Source organism: Podarcis filfolensis, assembly GCF_964270895.1.
Source record: "Podarcis filfolensis genome assembly, chromosome: 8".
Classification (NCBI taxonomy): Eukaryota; Metazoa; Chordata; class Lepidosauria; order Squamata; family Lacertidae; genus Podarcis; species Podarcis filfolensis.
The window spans coordinates 61284946-61306304 of NC_139611.1; the positions used below are offsets into that span (position 1 = coordinate 61284946).

Here is a 21359-nt window from a genome sequence, read left to right on the forward strand (position 1 = left end):
GCAGAGTAAATTGGGAACTGGCTGGCGCTAGTAGCTAATGCAATGACAGCAGGCAGAAGAGCCCATTAGTTTGCTATCTTTCATCAGTCTTGAGTGAATCCAGAAGCATCTGGAAAAGTGGTTTTTTTTTTTTTCCATATCAATGCAAAGTGATTTTCATACTTTTCAGTGAATAATCACTTCCTCACACCTTAGCAGTTTTCATTGCCTTTTGAAAGATGCCTTCATTTTGGCTTTGAATCTGCGCCCACCTGCTCTTTGTAATGGATTTGCTTGTCAAGCACCTGGACTCTTAACAAGGGGACTGTAACATTATGCAATTCTTCATTCAGGTCTGTGTTCCAAAGGGTTGCACAACCACACATGTGATTTCCTTGTTGCTTGGGCAGAGATGCAGAAGCTTTGCCTTTCTTCAAACACCTCTTTACCCTGCAAGACTTTAACCACCATCCACCTCTGGAAATTTACCTTTCTATAGCAAGGAGAGCCAGATTCTGTGAGTACAAGCTTCTGGTTCTGCAGTTAGAATACTTTATTGCTTTAACTTCTTAACTTTATTTTTCAGTTTTGGAAAATACATATAACAAACAACCCCCTTATACCATAACCAGTCAAGAAACATAATAATAATAATATACCCCACCCATCTGACTGGGTTTCCCCAGCCACTCTGGATGGCTTCCAACAAAATATTAAAAAAACAACAAAACATTCCATGCATGTACATTGTTAAGCATTTCCTGGTTACCTGAGCACTAGGGAGTTTCATGGGCAGGCTTTAACAAGGTCAATTTCCTTCTGAGAAACCACCCCCATTCCAGTAAGTAGCAGCGACGGCAGTGGTGGGGAGTTGACTCCACAGCTCTACTCGGCCACACTGGCCACTATTGCTGCAAGGTATGGGGTAACAATTGCCATGTGCAACATTGTACACCCTCCCTGCAAAAAATAATGAATGAATGAATTAACTAAAAATTGCCAGTGTCAGCTAACCTCCCTGCAAAATTTATGCAAACTAATCAGGATGAATGCGCCATAAACAGGCTGTCTGGTAGTGAACTATGTTTCATCCTTTTAAAAAACATTTATTTTTCTCCTGACCTCACTAGCTATAATTCTGTTCCCTACTACGTACGTGTGTGTGTGTGTGTGTGTGTGTGTGTGTATGCACATGCACGGGTATAATCTGATGAAGTAGGCTCTAGTCTACAAACATTTATAAATTAATCTTTACGGTACTACAAGACGGTGGATTTTGCTGTAGAAGTCTCCATGGGCACAGCCAGCCACCCCACCACCAAATATTTCTGTTGTTTCCATACCACTGTTACCACTTCTAGCTTCCAAGGTTTGAACATTTGTCCTCTGGGCCCTGGTAGGTGAGACTAGCCGTCAAAATTCTGTAGAACGATCTATATCAGAAATATGGGGGACTAATTTCTGTGGAGATGGATTCTGAGGGTGGATTCTATCCCAGATAGGGGCATCAAAGCACACACACACTCCTTGAGTTCTTGGGCAAACTTCTTTATAGTAGCGTGCAGCTAAGAACATAGTGCTGTTTCTTGAGCTTTTAAGTTACGATCTTGTCAGCAAAGAATTATAGCTATCCACGCCTCTCTCTTCCTTCTCCGCCGGATAATATCTCAGCAGCGGAAGGGAATAAAAAGGGAGGAGATAACAGTTTTTGTTTCAACGTTTTAGAGCTTGTGATCTCAGCAGCCATGAGAAAAACCTAGCCTCTGGGAATCTGGAACCCTTTAAGAGAGATTAAGCCTAGATGTTTGATTGCAGAGCAAATTGGGAGCACAGTAATGAGATATTGCAGCTTTGAATTTTGAATGATTAGCGTTGCTGGAACTTTTCAAGCTGCGTGTTTTTGTCAAGTGTGGGAGGAGATATTGCTTTGCACGTATGGTTAGCTTTGCACAAGGCACCTCAGGTCACAGGAAACCTGTAAGCTGAACTGTGCCAAGGAAACGCAGTTTAGACACAGACACACTTAATCCATGCAAGGTTTTCAGCCTACCAGAGGCAATAGGTGAGGGTCATGTTTGTATGGGAGCATCTCCCAGTTCAACACTGTAGCACCAATGCAGGTGCTTGGGAAAAGTCCTGCAACAATGAAGCTGCCTGGTTGGCATTTGTCTGTCTCGGGAGACAAAGGAGAAGTGGGCCTTTGGGGGTGAAGTCAAACTGTTGGAAGGTTGCAGCGTGGCTCAAAAAAACCTTGTCTTGACATTGCACCATGGATTGTCAGAGCAGTGCAACAGTCACTATAGTCTACAAAAGGGTGTGGGTCTAGTACAGTATGATTAACTGCAAGTCCAAGAGCACAAGATGCAGTTCTACTCCTGACTTGAAGCAGGTGTGAACTCTTCCTCTTCCATGCAGGAAGAGGAGGACATGAATGAAATGCATGGGACATACAACTGATACCCTCAATTTCTGCTGATGCTCTTCCTCATCTGGGATATGAGTGCTACTTCTGGAATGGTAGGAGGGAATGGAATTTTTTTGCCGGCAAAGGAAAAAAAAAGTTCAATCAAATGCTGACCAATTGTCATGAGGTCTTTACAAAATAATATATAAAAGTATCCCACACTGTGGTAATGTGGAGATCTGAAGTTAAAATTAGGAAAATTAGAAACTGAAATTGACAGATTTATCCATCCTTACATGAAGTAAGTAATGTGCCAGAGACTCAAATGTGCTTTTTAGTGTGTCATCAGAGAAAAAGAAAGCTGCCTTACACTGAGTCAAGCCATTAGTCCACCTAACCCAAAATTGTCTACATCAGTAGTCTTCAACCTTTCCAGACCCAGGGCCCACTTCCAACCCAAACATGCAATTGGGGACCCAATTTTTCAGTCTTTTACCATATATTTGCATGGTGCTAGTGCTGTTGTCGCGACTCACTTTGGATCAGGCCCTGACCCACTAGTGTGTCTTGACCAATTGAAGGCAAGTGGCCTACATTGACTGGAAGGGTAGGGAAGTGAGTATGATGATGGCTACCAAATCCCTGGGTGGACTCAAGCCACCATCCTTTTGCTTAATGGCCAAACATAATAACCTTTGGCACAAGAGTGATAAAATGTAAACTTTTATATAGTATTTTATTTATTTATCCTGTTCAAAGTGTTTTGCATTATCTCAGTAAAATCACATGTGAGATGTTTGGCATTGTAGCAATAATTCAGAAAATATCTCAGTTTCCCACAGAGTTGCAGTAGCCTTGATGACTTCAAAGAACTTGGAGAAAAACTGTATTTGAAAGAAAGTCTGTCTGTCTTAGTGGGATGAAGTTCTCTCTTTCACCAGCACCCCCATAAACCTTTGCATGGGAGCTGGCAGAGTCCAATATGGACATGAAAGGGACACATGACTTTTTGTTGAATCAGGGATAGTCTATGGGGAAAGTCAGCACATGGGCTTTGGGTAGCCTAGTTTGCCATTAAGTATAGTTTGACATTGCCTTTGTTTAGTGAGAAAGTTTTGGAAGCGTTACACTGACTCTCTGCCCTATCAAATGTCTAATGGAGTTTTGAACTTTATGAAACATGGAACCTGTTCTAAGCTCATGGAAAAGATTACACCTTGCACTGGGTGTGTTAGCTTGATGTGCAGTTTACAACTGCTTAAAGGAGCTCTAAAGTTTTCATTGTAAATCCAATGTTTTCAGGATTTTAAGCTAAGCTAATAAAATGTGAAAATATGAAAATTGTATTTAAAACTTGGCTTCTTGTGTCTAAACTTTTGGTGTATGGAGATATATATATCTGCTAAAATTCTTCAGATCCACCATGAAGCAAGGGTTAGTGAGAGAGGAAATAGATAGTGAGTTCAGGAGACCATAGTCTGAAGGAGCCATTCTGAATTTTTTTCTCATTTTAAAATTCAAACTTGTGTTTGGAGGATAGTTCTTTGGAGAGTGGTTGTGTAAGAGCAGGAGTTTTCCAAGCACTGTGTTACATCCAATAAGTGGGTTCTACGGTTTCCAGTGAATCATCCTAGCCTGGCTAAGCTCCCATAGACCATACTGTAGAAGCTGCGTATTATTTAGCTTGCTTGTTAAAGTGGCATCAAGCCACTCAGCAAACCCTATGCAGTCTACATAGTTTCATGGTGGGTCTTCCAAAATTGCTTAGGGCTATGTTCAGAATATGGTGGTGGTTTCCACACAGCCCATGGCCTTCTGAGAAATGGAAACTTGGGGCAATGAATTCTGTACAGATGTAAGTTACCGTGTTAAAAACATCATGTGATCCATCCCTGGGTGATACCTTCTGTAGTTTTCAGTGTGTGGCATGATGGCACTGGCCTTGTGAATGCTCCGACACAAGTACAGCTAATGGCTCACCAGTATCTCGGTTTTAAACAATTTTTGAAGATTTTCTAGGGTGCTGTGAGTCATGAACTAGAGTATATGGTAAGCCCAATAGTACTGCTGGAAAAATAAACTCAACCCATAGGATTCATTCAAGGAGTACACAAAGTTTGAAGCCTTCATGAACTACAGTGATGAATATTAATGAAAAATGACTTTATTAATTTCTGCTAATCTCCCTGTGCCTATAAAGCAATTAGATTCATTGGAAGGCCCTCACATTAGGCAGTGCGAGGAAAATGCCTGTGGAAGCCAATTTTGGGTGTCATGAAAGGGCAGCAAATTGTCAGTTATTTAATATTGAATTTTTATACCTGGAGAGAGGCCCATGTGGGCTTTTTTGTTTGTTTGTTTGTTTTGCTGCAGTTGCCAAAATAGAATCACCAGCCATGACTGCTATGCATCATGATTGGGTTGGGGGCACCGTTTACTATTCCAACCCAGGTAGCAAAATATCTGGGTTGGCAATGAAAGAGAGGAATCCGCGCTATATGAGGGCCTCTAGCTGCTGATCTCCACCACAGTGAAGTGAATTAAAAATTATAAATAAAATCCATGAGGATATTCACAAATTCCCCCCTCCCCCATGTCTGGCTTCCTTCACCAGTCACCTGTAGGCAACCTTATTTTATCTGCAGCAACTACTACTTTTCTAAAGCGGGCATGTTGTAGTTCAGGTGGTGGTAGTAGGGCTGATGCCTGGTGCCCAGGGAAGAGATGGTATCTAGAGTCCCAGCTAGTTGCTGCTGCTTTTGTATGGATTCCTCTTGGAAGGAAGAGAGCAGTCAAGGGAGGGGAAGAAAACGCTGTGTAGAGGAAAAACTTGACTTATATTTTTGAAAAGGGGTTAATGGACAAAACAGGAGGAAAAATGGTCACATGCTTTAAACCCACAAAATCCCTTAGTTAAAGCTGGGCTTGTCAGTCATTCTTATAGGGCAAAGCAAGGGCAGGAAGAGGGGAGAGGCTCAGCTTGTTTAAGGGGGAGCAGATCAGGAAGGTCTCCCTTCAGTTGGGTTTCTGTTCATTTGCATTGACAGTTCATGTTCTCCATTCATCTTCTCCAGACCCTTCTCATCATCTGGATTGATAGACAGACCATCAGTCGTTGGCCGCTGTGCTGCTTTGAAGGTTTGTGTCTTCTAATTGCATGCTTTATTTCACTGACCCTGGTAATGCAACATATCAGTATTTCGTGGCAACTAGTCAGAACAGGGTAAGAAGCTTGTCCCTTGTTGCAGTTTGGGAAGTATACATGCAGCCCAGGCTCCCAACAGACTGGCAGTGCAGTGCATCAGCCTGGGCAAACTTTGATTGAATTGTGAACATAGCTGTTGGTTGGTTGTGGAGAACATTGAGGCAGAAATGAAAAGCTGCAAGATCCTGCCTCCCAGTCTCTCTGGCATACTCTTTGAAAAGAGCTAATGTGTGAGAGAGTCTGGTGATGCATAGTAGGTCTTGTGGATTTAGTTCCTTTTCACAGCACTCTTGTTGCTAAGACACAATTACAGTGGAAATAGGAAGCAGAACATGTCCTCAGTTATCCAGCGGCAATGGCCTACCCAGCTTGGTGGATAAGCAGATGACCTGAAAGGCACAGTACAGACTGATATATAAAATCAGGATACTGTTGTCTACGTGGTAGGTTAGAGCTAAGGATAACTAAAATAGCTTTCGCTAACCTAGCGCTTTCCATTTGTTTTGGACTACAACTCCCATCAGCCCCGATCATCATGGCTATTGTTCAGAGATTATTGGAGTTGTAGTCTGGACAGTACCAGGCTGGGGAAAGCTGCTGCACATAGAAATGAACAAAAGAGACGTAAATTCTTTACTACTACTCCTGTGTGATTTGATCCTGATCTGAAATCTTTTTGTAAGAAGTGCTCAAGCCAGTTACCCAGCTTGGACAAAATAGCAAGCTGTGCTTTTAACAAACCAGGACATCATGTATTAAAATAGACGGAGAGAGGTGCAAAGGGAGCATGGAGTATGTAGGCTTACAATGCATTTCCAGTCCAAGAAACCATAGTTTGTTGATGAAAGATGTGATTAAACTAGACTAGCATTCTAGTAATAGATCTAACTACCCTACTGATAGAGAAGTGTTTACTAAAAAGATAAACTGGGTTATATTCAGAGTAGATCCATTAAAATTAATTACCATGACCAACCTAGGTCCAGTAATTTCAATGGGTTGACTCTGAGTAAAAGTTAGTTGACTATAATTCACGGTTTTGAAGCTACATTAATGGGATAGTAAATAAAATACAGCTGGGGGTAGGCGGTCTTTTCCTTTTGTGTGTGATCTGACTCAAAACTATAGTTGCCAAACAATTAGAGAATTTTAATACAATTAAGTGTCCTATGCTAATTGCCTGTAACTAATTGCCTCACAAAATAAAATTTGCCCTTACTTCCTAACTAATGGTTGTAGCCCTGCTAAAAAATATTGGTAGTTTGAGCTGTTTTGGTCAAATACTATCATTTCCTCATTAGTTACATACTTCTTGATATTTTTTCCCTGTGGCATCAGTAATACCTTAAAATAGGTGCAGACCATACTGGTCCAGTGGTGTGCAAACATTGTTAAACATGTTTAGTGCTAACCCTGGTTACAATCCATTAAAAGAAATCTAAGACTTGCCTCTGGAGTTTGGAACAAACTTAGTTGGTCTCTAAGGTGCTACTGGACTTTTTTTTTATATTTCAAAAATTCTAGCAAGTTCTGTTTGCTAACCTGTGAGCATAAAGACTGGGGAGATTGGGAAACTGGTTTGCTAGGTGCAGACCATGGTTTGCAAAGTCATGGTTTTACATCCTGATCTGCAGCTACTCCTTAATCATGGTTTAAGTAGTTAGATGGACCATGTGATATAAGCAGTAGAATCTAATCGGTTGTACATCCTTCTATTAATCTATTTCTCCTAATGCATTTGTTCCATATTATGATCTAACTTTACAAATAGTTGCCTTATTACATAATCCCAGAGTAGTTTTTTTTTAAGTATTTGTCCTCTAAAAGTGCCTAAAATGAGTGTATATCTGCCTGGAAATATTGGAGCAGTATATGAAAGTAGTGGGGGGAGCCTAAACCAGCTCCAGGAATGTGTTGGTGCTGAGCACACAGCAAAAGGTGGCCTCTAAGAGACCTGACTGGTTCATGACTGCTAATATCTGACTCGTGAGATCTGTGAGGATGAAACACACCTACTGAACAAACTAGAGGTTCATAAGCTCCTTGAATATTTAAATCTATCACACCACATCTGTGAAAGGAAAAGACCCATGGCATATACAGTAGGAAATAAAAGGGTTTCTGTCTACAGTGCGGTGATGGGGATTAAGGGACGTGTGATCATTGAAATGTCTCCATGGAAGCAGGGGGGTGGCGGCGGAGGAGAGAGGGAATAGGATTAATGAATGAGGGATGACGGGAGGTAATAAAGCATGTGACCCCCACCTAAAGAGATGATGTGGGGCGGGGGCGGGCGTATGCTTTATAAGCCATATAACTGGCTCTGGAAGTGTTGTGTACTATTCGCTAGAGAAAGGGGAGGCTAACTAGGCATTATGGTGGATGTTAGCTTCCAACCACATCTCCCTCAGGTAATGTGCCACCAGTATGCAACTCTCCTGGTAATGCCTAGTTCAAGAAACATGTAATATGATGTCAATGCATTTAGCTTTTCCATACGTCACTTGAATTAACTTGCAAGGGAGCTGGGCAACACTAAGCAGAATGACATCCTGTTATACGTGTCTTGTACTAAATTTTAGCAGTGGGGAGGGGTTGGAGATAGCTAGGTATACCCCAACATGTTTAGTTAAGCTGAAAGGTTGCTGCTCAATTGATGATTGATAACCGATACATGGAAAAACATGATGTTTGACCCAGGTCATTTGTCACTATCTGGCATCCTAAGGCAGTTGCTGTTGCCCTCTTGCAATAGGGATGCCTTCTGGGTTCTCTTAGTTTCCCCAAAATACGAAACAATTCCATTAAGGTCCTGTCATTCCATAGCACTGACCTGTGTGGGTTTTTCCCAAAAAAGAATGGCAGCTGCTATATAAATATGGAATGCTGCTATATAAACAATGGAAATTCTGAGGCATTGTATTTTGGGAAGACGAAGATGGAACCACCAGCCACCTGGGATCCATTGGACAATACTTTTTCTGAAGGTCTCCTCAGACCTGGTTTCTGCTAAAGCTCTGCTGCAGACTTCTTCTGTCAGTTGACCTTCTCACTTGGTCTGAAATCTGATCTACCAGCTTTTCATTTTCCATCTTAAACATGCAGATACTTTATGGAGGTTTTAAAGTTGTTGATGATTAAAGTAAGTTTTTTTTAAAAAAAAGAAGACCTGAACTTTATGCACCAACAGTCTTGATATTGCAGAACATCTCTGTAAGCCAGGGATGGCAACCTGAAGCTAGACTGCAACTCCCATCATCCCTGACCATTGGCCATGTTGGCTGGGACGGATGGGAGTAGGAGCTCCATAACACCTGTAGGATCATACATGCTTCAAGCCTTTGACTGATAAGAACTTTCTGAACTCCAAACTGACCATCTACCCTCAGGAACTCTCCTGAATTAGTTTGCTTCACTGTCTGTTCTCTGCCGCGAGGTGCTTTATCAAAAGGTGGGAAACCTGTGGCTTTCCAGCTGTTACCTAACTACAACTCCCATCATTCCTGAATGCTTGCTGGGGCTGATGGGAATTGGAATTCAACAACTTTATGTAGGGCCACAGATTCCACACCCCTGGCTTATCTTACTCCCAGCCCTCACTCGCTTGTTGGCATAGGAGCCAACTCCTAGCAGCTAAGGTCCCTTCACCGCCCCCCCATAGAACTCTGGGGGCACCCAAAGTTGATGGACATTGCCATTCATATGGGGGGTGTATGTGTGCCACATCTTGTGATCGATTATGTAGGGCAGGGCTTACCTGCCTCCCCCTCCCCAAATATTTTACTCAAGTTGGCACCCCTGCTTGTTGGCCATTTATGTGTTGGAGTCAGTTCCAGAAAATTTCCAGATCAGCTATTACCCAGTAATATTTTTCATTCTGCCAAGCAAGTAAAAGCAAGCAGGCAGGCTGTTAAAATTTATTATAGGCTGGTAAATAGTTTCGTACTTCTGTATGGGACTGGCTCAGATTCAAAAGGTTATCTTTTCAGCACTTCCCCACCTCCAATTATGTCCAGGTTTATTGTAGCAGAAAGTAACAAGGCTTCTACTTTCCTGGCACCCCGCTCACCAAGCAGTTTTTGGACACCTCACTGGCAGCAGGTAACATAAGCCTTTTCCACCCTGCCCAGGTTCTCTTTCTTCCCTGGCTGAGAGAAATTCTTTTGAGTCTCCCCTCCCTCTTGTTGCAGAAATGTAGTTTAATGTAAACCTAGCTCAGAGGCAGCTTTTTCTCATTTTTAAACTATTTCATATCAATTGCTGGCCTGACATTTGTTTTCTTTGAATTTTGGTTGGGAAACCGGTCTACATTTCTCAGGATATCTCTTTAGGAATCTTGGCAAAGCCTGTGCCGTATCTTTTGAAAAGACTGTAAATGTAAAACAGAAGGGAGATATTAAAAGAAGCATAAACAAGTTTCTTTTTCTCTCATCGTTGCCCCCTGCCGCCACCTCCCCCAGCTTCAGCAAAAGGAGCTATGTGTGTGTTTCCCCTTCTCCTTTGAGTGGGTGTCAGAGGAGAGAGAAAGTGGTTTTGTGTGGTGGCACTTTTGGGTACAGAGATCCATGACTTTTTAGCAAGAAGTGGTGAGAGATTGTTCTCAGAGGAAGCACATTATTTTTCACCTCATCTGCCTTGAAACACAATTATGCGACTCTGCATATTTAAAGTTGAAGATACAAAATGAACTTTCTCTCTTTTGCACATTCATTGCTTCACAGTTTAATCCCCTGGACTGCCTATGAAAAAAAAAAACCCTGGGCATTACAGAGAGTTAACTTCCCTCTGTGTTCTCTACAGCTGGGTCCAGGCATGTGTTGAAGCTGGAGGGAACATTGGCAACGGCTTTGGTGGGGGCGGGGGGCAGCTGAGAAGAAAAGCTTCCTTATGGCATCAGATGCCAAGCTCCATTGTACCACAGCAAATTTCATATGGAATTTATTTTCCGCACTAGAGTACCTTTTCCAGAGATGGAGCTCATGAATATATTTATGTTTTTAGACATGGCAGACACCGAAGAACATTGGGAGGGAGGAGCGATTTAGACCTAATTAAAGGAACACTGAATCATTGGCTGGAGACTCTCCATTCTTACTTGAAACTATTTCTGCGTCTACATGGCTGCAGGATGCAAAGATCAAATGGGGTTGTGTGTATCTGAAGAAGTGTGCATGCACACAAAAGCTTCTACCAGACTTCCTCAACCTCAGCCCTCCAGATGTTTTGAGACTACAGTTTCCATCATCTCTGACCACTGGTCCTGCTAGCTAGGGATCATGGGAGTTGTAGGCCAAAAACATCTTGAAGTTCATGGTTGAGGAAGCCTGGCTTATACCAAGAACAAACTTAGTTGGTCTCTTAGGTGCTACTGGACAATTTTTTATATATATTTCAACTGTGTCAGACCAATATGGCTACCTACCTGAATCTGGGGTTGTAAAAGTTAGGGTGTCTGTTTTGCCACACATCCACCTCCCCTGCTTTTTAGTTTTAAGATTAGATGACATTGCCCCCTGATTTCACCCAGAGCAAAAATTCATGATGCAGTCAGGGGTCCTGGCATGGGTGAAGCATTTTCGGAATTTTGAAGGAAGCAAAAATTTTGGCAAGTCTAGTTCTTGGTGGGATTCAGCATATCCTTAACTTGATATTATCCCCCAGAGATAATATGAGTGCAGACTGTTGGTCCAGCTGTGCTGCGGTGGCTATTTGACTTTCACTAGTGCTGTATATCTCCTGCCAACCAAGCAGTTCGAAAGCACGTCAAAGTGCAAGTAGATAAATAGGTACCGCTCCAGCGGGAAGGTAAACGGCGTTTCCGTGCGCTGCTCTGGTTCGCCAGAAGCGGCTTAGTCATGCTGGCCACATGACCTGGAAGCTGTACGCCGGCTCCTTCAGCCAATAAAGCAAGATGAGGGCTGCAACCCCATAGTCGCTCACAACTGGACCTCATGGTCAGGGGTCCCTTTACCTTTACTAGTGCTGCATATGCTCTGAGTGGCAAAGAAACCCCTACATGAAGTGAGCAAAACTGTTTAGGTGAATTTGGTTTATGGCCTGGAAAAATATCCCAAGCCTTGTCAAAAGAAGAAAAAACAAGTTTCGCTGTGACTTTGAAGCAGCGGCGAGGGCTGGGCTGGTGCGGCTGCAGCAGGCTTCCTGTGCACATGGCCCAGGTAGCAGTAACATACACTCCACCTCTGCTCAGTGGTGCTTACTTCTGACTTATGGGTTCAAACTGTAAAACACAGTGTACTTTAGCAAAATATCTTCCATTACCTGAAATGCAATCTTTAGCTCTTAATTAGAAATGCATACAATCTTTCAGAGAAGTGTTACCTTTTAACTCCTTGTATGAAGTAGGAACTGCATCAAAGAAAAGGAAAGACGTATCCAACCTCTGCTTGATTAATTCTCAAAAATTTCTCAAAGCCTCATTCACTTGCCAGAGAGACTGTCAGTTGCACTGCTGCTCCATCAGATGACATCAACACTCCTTCCTGTTCTGAAAGAATATCCCAGAGATAGGCACCCTTGGGTTCCCTTTCCACTACACCACTGATGGGAAGCAATGCTGTGGTACCTGTTACAACAAGAGGCAAAAGAAATATTGTAGTACCTTAAAGACAATAAATTTGTTACTCTTTAAAATGCCACAGTATTTATTTTAATTCTGGAAAGATAATAGTTTTCAGATCTGCTTCTTCCTGTTTTAAACTTAACCTCTGCTTAAATGCCCGTTAGGGAATATATATATATATATATATATATAGAGAGAGAGAGAGAGAGAGAGAGAGAGAGAGAATAAAGGATTCCAGCCATAGCAAAAGATAAAATAATGTGATCAAACCAACAATAGGAAAAAACCACAGATTGCTAATGAAGGATAACTTTAATAGCTCTTCCAGATGAATTACTCAGTTCTAGTAGCGATAATGGATCTCAAATAACTGGAGATGAGTAATTCATCTGTAAGCTCCTTTATCAGCAGGAACTGAAGTGTGTAATGGAATGCACTTTGCTGGGCAGCATCCAGCAGCTTATACATGTGACCAACATAGACTTTGCTTTATTGGGATGCATTGCCATTTCTGGCTGTCACGATTTTTGGTATGAACTTTGCCTGCTGATTACCCATACAAAGCTATTCTGGGTTTTACTTCTTTATTTTCAAGCCAGAGCTTTTTGTATGCTGCATTTTTGAGGGGCAGCAGAATCCAGCATTGGGTGCAGAATTCTTAAGAATCTCAGCTTTGTTTTGTTTTCTTCTCTGTGTGTGTTTCTAGTCCTATGGCAGCAAAGATATCCTGGAAAGGGTACAGGCAGTGCCTACTAAAATAGAAGTCAGAAGAGTGGACGAATAAGACCTTCCAGTGATTGGGGTGGGGCTTCATTGCCTTGAATAACTTCTTGACCCTCCCCATGGCAAGCACAACCAGAATAAATTATACAGATTTTTCTCAATTTGTATAATTTATACAGCTGGCAAAATCCATATTTTTCTTGGTGCAGAATTTTAATATATATATTTAAGCACAGAGTGCACACAGACCTGCCTTTTAGACTGTCCATGAAGCATAGCACTGTTCCTTTCAACGCAGCAATGGTTATCTGAACCCCACCATCACTGTGGAAGCCAGATGGTATAAAGGTCTAAGGACAGAGCATGGGGCCATTCCCGTTGCATAGGGTTTATGGACTGATTGATGCAATGCTTCATTTATTTGACAGCACAAGTGGGAAAAAGTGGGGGCTCCTGTATTCATGGGTGTGTGTGGATGGCGACTCCAAACTAGCAGTGAAGCCAAAGCTATCCAGCACATGGCTCGGAAGACATTTTGCCATTGTCCAAGGCTCTAAGTATAAATAAACTTTTTCTTCCTATTTCCTCCCCCTCTAAAGAGCAAAGTTGGAGTTGCTTTAAGCAGACAGATGGCTCACAGATGCCATTATTGATGGCCTTGCATTATTAACCACAACCTATGCAGCTTGCAAACTCTAAAGGGATGGTGGTAGTGGGGGAGGTCTTTATAGCTTTGCCCAGATAATAAAACCAGTTGATAGTAATGAATGCATTTCTATTGTAGAGCCATGGAGGGAGGGAATATGCTGGAGCAAGTTGTGCTTAGCAACTACCAAGAACATGAAAGTCAGTCTGTAAAGAAATTAAAACCATTCCAGTGTCTCCTGTTCACCCACGCTTACTCACCACTACAGTGAAAAGCATTTCCTCTTAATGTATGACCTGACATGCACTAGAAACACATGGGGAAGAAACAGTGCGAACATTCTCCTCTGCTGTAACATAAAAGAAGCTTGCTGCTTTTCAGAATACAATATTGCAGTGATATCACCAGATAGTATGTTAGCTAGGCACCCACACACAACTTTATTTTTTTAGGAGCAGGGGTGATTGGAACAATCCTGAAGCAAACTTTGGAAGGAAAATTCTCACTAAAATTCTCAAAAATTGAATTTATGTAATATGCTATTCCCTCTGTAGCTTGTTTTTCTGCCTTCCAAAGTAGTTTTATTTCTATTTCTCTTAAGTAGTGGAAAATCCTTTCCTTTCCACTAGGAGTTCTCTGTCTACAATATTTGGTCCAAGTACTGGTTTAAGCTACGTTCTTAACCACTTGAAAGAAAACTGAGCATGGAAATTCCCAACAGAAATAGAACTGTCAATAACTTCTTTTGCGCTTTCCATAGTACAAAATTGCATTTTTTTCAAACAGAATTGTCATAGTCTTTCTGACCCCACTGTTTTCAGTTTCCCCACCCAAGGATAAAACATGCATGTGATGAAATGGGATTTTAGTCTACAAAAGCCAATGCCATAATAAAGTTGTTAGTCCCTAACATGCCATATGTCCTTGTTGCTTGTCACTATTATGACAATCAAGCACAATTAATGATGTTATCTGTTCACAACCTTTGTGTAGTTCTTATGGAACTATAATAATCAAAGCTAAAGACTGAACTAAACACTCCTCTCACTCTCCCACTCCCCTTCCATCTTCTTCTCTCTTTATACTAGAAGGCAATGAAGCTGAATGTTAGAAGATTCAGGACAGACAAAAGGAAGTATTTCTTCACATATAGTTGGAATTAGTTACTAGAAGATGTAGGGATGGCCACCAACTTTGATATCTTTAAAAGGGGAATAAACAAATTCATGGAGGATTGTTACTCAGTTGTTACTAGCCCTTATGGTTATGTGCTACACCCCCCTGCCAGAAGCAGTGTGCCTCTGTATACCAGTTGTTGGGACCTACAAATGGGGAGACTCAAGGTTGTTGTACTCAGGTCTGTGGGCATCTGCTTTGCCACTGTGAGAACAGGACTAGATGGATCTTTTTCCTGATCCAGCAGGGTGCATACGTTCATCCTTTGTAGTCAGTCTCTGGGCTGTACTATGCTAAGTGCTACTCAGAGTAGACCCATTAAAATTAATGGACTTAAGTTAATAATATTCCTTAATGTCCTTGGATTTACTCTTAGTAGGTCTAGCATTGGCTGCAACCTGCTGTCTCGGCCTCCCATGGAAACTGACTGGCTGGTTGACTTATGAGAAAGCTTGCTAAGAAGGAAAGTATTGTGATGGGGGGAACAGAAGTTGTTTGTTCTTCTAAAGCTCCTCTAAGAGTGTTTTCACATAGGAGGTTTCAGTTGGCATTTCCTAAATTAGCGCATAACGTGAATGTATAACCTACATGGGTGGGAACTTTTATTTCACTTTCTTATTCTATCCAGCCTTAACATGGTGCACACAAAGCACAAATGGCATGAGGTATGCTCCTAAGTGCTTTTAAGTGTCTTGCGTGGAAATAGCAAAAAAGAACCAGCTCTTGCAAAAAACTCAAATGCTTGTGGTTTTGAAGGAATATATAATGTTCATTCCTACAAGATTGGTCATGGGTTACTCATATTGTTTGGAATTGCTGGTCAGGAGTCATATGGCAACTTGATCTGAAGAAGATTGTTGCATGCTCCATCTAACAGAAATTATCAGTTCTGTGGCAAAGATTGTGGCATTCGGTTGTTTTGTATGCTGCCTAGTGCAATGTTGACTTAAAATAAAATGAATTGTATGCTGCAGAGCTGTAGCATAGCAACTTAAGGGCCAAGGCAGATGCAGTGGCCCTAGAACCATGTGTCTCAGGTCACTGCAGAATCCCTATAAGCAGGGTGAGGGCTCAGGTGTTTAAAAGCACAATATGGACAACAGAGGGGTGGGGCTATGACAGCGAAACCCTTTCCTTGTCTATGTTTGAAAGCTGTTTTTCTTCAGTGGGGCTCCATGAGGAGAAGCAATCTCCACTGGAAGAAAATTTGCTTTTAAATTATTATTTTTTTAAAAAAAAGTTTCAGTGAGAAAAGTATAGGACTTCCCTCTTAGAGGACTGGCTCTATCGTTAGGCGGAATGAGACAGTTGCCTTAGGCAGCAGTTTTGGGTATCACTAGGGTGGCCATGTGTCATAAGACAGTCCTCTATTTGAAGGCTGCCTTGTCCAAGTCTGGTTTAAAGAAAAAGAACTATAAAAAGTGTGAGCAGGAGCTTTGAAGTTGCTCATCAACAGTTTGTCTTCTTTTTTTGGAAATGCATAACTTGCTCCATTAGGTGTGCTGGCCTACATTCCTCTCCCCATTTTATCCTCACCCTGTGATGTAGTTTCAGCTGAGAGTTGAACCCAGCAAGCTTCATAATCGAGTGGGGATTTAAATACAGGTCTCCGCAGCCCCAGTCTGACATTCTAACCACTTTTCTGCACTGACCTTACATCTCAGGACTGCTGTAGCAATGATTAGTATGTGGAGTGTTTTGCACATTTTGAGTTGGGCCGTGTAAATGTTAAGTTGTTGTCATTACTAGCAAAGCATCCATAATTACAGTGGCAGGTGTATGGAAGGCGGGGGGGCGGTTTCCACTGCAACAACATGGGATAGGTATAATGTGCCCGCCTTAGTTTGGTTGTTGAAGATAAAGCTGGACTAACTAGAGTCAACGGTGATATGTGGATTTTATCCAAATCTCAAAGTGTATGCTAGCCTTCACCAACCTGGTGTCCTCCCGATGTTTTGCGGACTACAACTCCCATCAGATCCAGACAGCTGGGGGCACTAGGTTGATGGGGGCTGGTTTAGGCTGTACTCCCTCCCCCCATAGGAATGAATGTCATTGTTTGCTCTGTCCCACAGAACCAGGTGTTTTCATAACCGTCTTCCGAAAGGTACGCTGTAGCAGGTTAAACACAGAAGTATGGAATGTAACCTCCATCTCTCTCACACACTGTGGTTACACCTTGAATGCCACAGTAACTCCAACTCAGCTAACCCGTGGGGTGTTTTCCTAGGTGGCTTTCAGCCAAATGAAACCTTGTTTTGAGATATTTCTAACTCCTTTTTAATCTGAGCCCTTGTGGCTGAGGTCCAATCCAACCCAGCATTTTGTTCCGCTTCTTCCTTGCTATTGTAGCTCCTCCGTTTTCAGTCTGGAATCTGCAAACAGTTTAGCTGCACGTCCCAAGCATAATGTTTGAAAGAATGTGTCCTTAACACCCACTCCAAAAACATTGTCCCTGGCCCAGAAACACAGACAGTGCATCCTAATGAGGTCCGGGGATAAACACAATTATGTTTATTTATAAAATATACTGTATCAAAGAGTGCTGGAAAATGCACCTGGAAGAGACAGAAGGGAGGCCAAACCACAACTGTCCAGCCATTCCTTGACTGAAACCATTGTGCTGCTCTTGTTGCTTCAACTTGTGGGTTTGGAACAGGCTAGGAAAACAGTCCTTAGCATGCAAGTCTTTGTTGCATTGTCACCTGCGGCTGCGAACAAAACTTGTATGTTTTGTCTATCTCTGCTAACTTTCAGATCTTGCCCTGCCGTTAAAGCTCCACCAAATTCAAGAATGTTTTCCACATTTGTCACTGCACCTAGTATTAATAACTTAGAATTGGAACCTTGGAACAAAATAATATAGGATTTTCTTCTTTATAATATAGATTATGAATTGGAAGTTGGTGGCACTCTAGGATTTTCCTCTTTATAATATAGATTGTGAGTTGGAAGTTGGTGGCACTCTGTTGCAGTGGTAATGCCTCCTACCTAGAAGGCCTGGTTCAGAGAATAACGTTGGGGGGTTGTATATCTGTCCCATTGCAGTTCTACTGTGGGATGCTGCAAGGCACTATTTTATTCCCAGTGCTGTTCGCTATCTATATGAAGGCACTGGAAGCAGTCATTAGTAGATTTTGGATATTTCTTTGTTATTTCGGAATCAAGAGAGAAGCTGTGAATGTCTTGAAACAGTTCCAGAATGCAGTACAGTGGTACCTCGGGTTACATACGCTTCAGATTACATACACTTCAGGTTACAGGCTCCGCTAACCTAGAAATATTACCTCGGGTTAAGAACTTTGCTTCAGGATGAGAACAGAAATCATGCAGCAGCGGCACAGCAGCAGCAGGAGGCCCCATTAGCTAAAGTGGTGCTTCAGGTTAAGAACAGTTTCAGGTTAAGAACAGACCTCCAGAACGAATTAAGTTCTTAACCCGAGGTACCACTGTAGTGGGCTGGATGAGGACCAACAAACTGAATCCTGGTAGGATCCTTTAAACAGAGAACTGTTAAATTTTGTAGCTCGTTTGGTTAGAGCGTGGTGCTGATAACGCCGAGGTCGCAGGTTTAATCCCCAAATGGGCCAGCTTCATATTCCTGCATTTCAGGGGGTTGGACTAGATGAATCTTGGGGTCCCTTCTAACTCTACAACTCTATGATTCTATTATTATTTTCTGACAGCCCTTGAAATAAATGACTGTCCGCTGCAAAGTAGGCCACTATGCAATGAAAGGCGGCAGAAAAATATTGTAATAAATTAACCAGGCAGCAATTACATTCCACAGATAAACTCAAGTTTCTGTTTCTTCCACAATCAGGCAAGTGAGGGTCTGTAGCTTAGTGGTATTGCACATGGTTTGAATCCATAAGTTCCCTAGTTCAATCCCTGACATCTCCAGGTAGGCTTGGGAAACATTCCTGTCTGGAATTCTGAAGAGCAGCTGCCAGTCAGTGTAGGCATGACTGAACTATATAAATGGACCAATGATATAAGGCATGTTCCTATTTTCCAAGGTCCCCACACTCTGTAGCCTCCTAAAGCAGAGCTGTCCCCTTCTCTGTTTTCCTACAAATGGAAATGATGCTGTTAGCTAAAATGACCTTGTTTCATTAAAAAAAAATAAAAATCATTTTGGCCCATTGGCTGATTAAGACCAGGATCCAAGTGACAGCGTCAATCCATGCTCTTATAGCATGCCTTTCAAACCCAAACCCCAAGGTCTGAGACACTGAGCCGGCCAAGGGAGATGTACTGAATTGTTGTGGTTAGTAAATAGGCCTGCTGTCGACAGACTGCACTGTGCATTGCCATAAATAGCTGAGTTTGCAATGCCACCTCTAGCAAGCTGGGTGTAAGCCAGGGATTGGATCCCACTGGGGAAAGCTCAGGCAACAGAGTCCAGGAGAGACAATTGTAAATGGCCTCCCTTTCAGTATTCCCGAGTGCTGTGGTTAATTGATTTTTTAAAAGTATATATATTCAGGTCAGACGTGCTTCAATCCCATTGAAGTCAGTGGGACTTACTTCTAAGTAATAGTGTTTTCAGTCTGGTTTGTAAGTTTTCCAATGTGTTGCTGTATAATGCCCAACTTCCTACCTTATGTGTAATTCCCGATGGCTATCTGTCTTTGCATATGTGCCAGTGATCTCCTCTTTGCTGGGGACAGTCAAGATTTTCTTGTACCTCTTCCTGGCAAATGACTGTCTGTCTCCATTATGGCTTTGGATGATTTCATGGGTAGGGGTGCATTTCAAAATGTAATCAAGAGTCATACTGCCTCCAGCAATAGAGATAGAGCACGTTTGTCCTGGACACACCCCAGTAGTATCAGGCAGCAGAGTCAGGTAGCTGCTAATGGTCCAACATTGCTCTCTTGCTTCTGCCCCGCTCCTCAACTACAACCCCACTTCCTCCATCAGCAATGCTGCCATCACCTCTTCCCTCTTCTCCTTCCCAGCTGTGTGTGCGAAGGTCCCTCTTCTGCACCTAAAGCAAAGTCTTATATAGGATAGAGGGATTAGGTGGCAAGTGATTGCTGGGGCCGCCTGACGCCCAGGGCAATCTGTAGGTTATGGGTTCACAGGCTTGCCAGGTGAGATGCCATGCATAAGGCCCATACAATACAGAAGCAAGCCCCGATTTGACATGTAGAGGTGGAAGAGGGCAAAAGACCACAGTAATTTCTAAGTGTGCATTAAACTCAAGACTTCTTGAAATTGTTAGTATTTCAGGACTGAATTCAAAGTGTTATTATAACTTGGATATTTTTTTTAATCCAAATTTTAAAGTGATTTGGGAGACGGTTGTGCTGTTGTGGAGAATACATTGTGCAAACATTTTAAATGGTCAAATGTTAGAGAGTGTTTGCCCAGTTGCTGAACCCTGGTTGTCCCTGCTGCTCTGCCAATATGTTTTGGGGAAATTGGGCACCACATACCACTTATCAAAGAATGACACTCGGGGTATGTATGCATTTTCTTTAAGCTTAATAAGAAAATAGAATCCTCAATGTCCACATGGACTGATTAAATTTATATGCTGCCTCCCCAATAATGCAGAATTGGCTTCACATTTTATGCTATATAATTATACATAATTCCAGGAAACATAATAAAATTAGAAAATATCATAAAGCCCACCGTGCATCATAAAAATGACCCTTTCTATAACCACAAATGAAATTAATCAACACATGGCCTAAAGAAAGAGATATGGTTAAAATAATGCATTGGGTTCAGAAGTCTCAGCTTCCAGTAGCAGACCACCCAAACAGTGTGGATATGGCCAAAATCTGCCCCACCCATTTTAAGAAGCTGATGGACGAGCAACCCTCATTGCTGCATATCACACGGTATCCACCTCCAGGTTCATTGTATTAAATAGCATCGGGGTGTGTGTGTGTGTGTGTGTGTGTGTGTGTGTGTGATGCAGAACGGGACTATGATATAGGAGAATGGGTTTTAACCCTTCGTACCTGCTGTAAGGGGCAACTATAGCAGCTTTTTGAAACCAAAAGTTCCATTTGTCCTTAAACTTAAAAGATACTTTGTTTTCCTTATGGTTAATATCTAGCTCAGTGTAAGAATGGTCCATTTGTTTGAATCTCCCTAATGAAATAAGAATTCTCTCCGCAACAACATCTTATAATGGCCCACAGTTTTTAAGCGATTTTAAATTGCTATTGTTTTAAATTGTTGGCTTTTAATTGTTTCCTGCCCTAAAACCCTTTTACAGTTGAATAGCAGGAGAGAAATCCCTGCACATAAAATACAATAAATGGACCTTGAAGCAGCCCGGGGGGCAGGGGGGAAGGGCTGGTGGACAGAGCAGTAGAGCCACAACCACCGCCCTGCACCAGCCAGTGGGGCCATTTCCAGGTTGGGGCCCCTCTCAGAGGTGTACAGAAGCTTTGGATTCTGCAATTCCTTTGCACCCAGCATGGTTCCTGTTGGAACGGAGAACCCTCAGAACCTTTGCATTACTGTATCATTATAATCAGTTTCTTACACCTGAAAGTGTTGTTTCTCTAAGTGACTTCTCATTTGATCTTGATGTGCAACTGGTATGCTTTGAAACTTCAGTAAAGTTGCTAGAAGACTAAATTGGTTTGATTTACAGCTTTGATTTTGTTCAGATCAC

General features: G+C 42.2%; 1 protein-coding gene across 2 annotated transcripts in view; it reads left to right on the forward strand.

The window, feature by feature from the left end:
• The window catches only part of COL8A2 (collagen type VIII alpha 2 chain), a 142453-nt gene that overhangs the window by 63808 nt on the left and 57286 nt on the right, over positions 1–21359 (forward strand). For both annotated transcript variants that reach the window (XM_083625531.1, XM_083625530.1), the window contains exon 2: positions 5458–5521. The gene's annotated coding sequence lies outside the window, so the exon portion shown is untranslated. The remainder of the gene's footprint in view (positions 1–5457; positions 5522–21359) is intronic.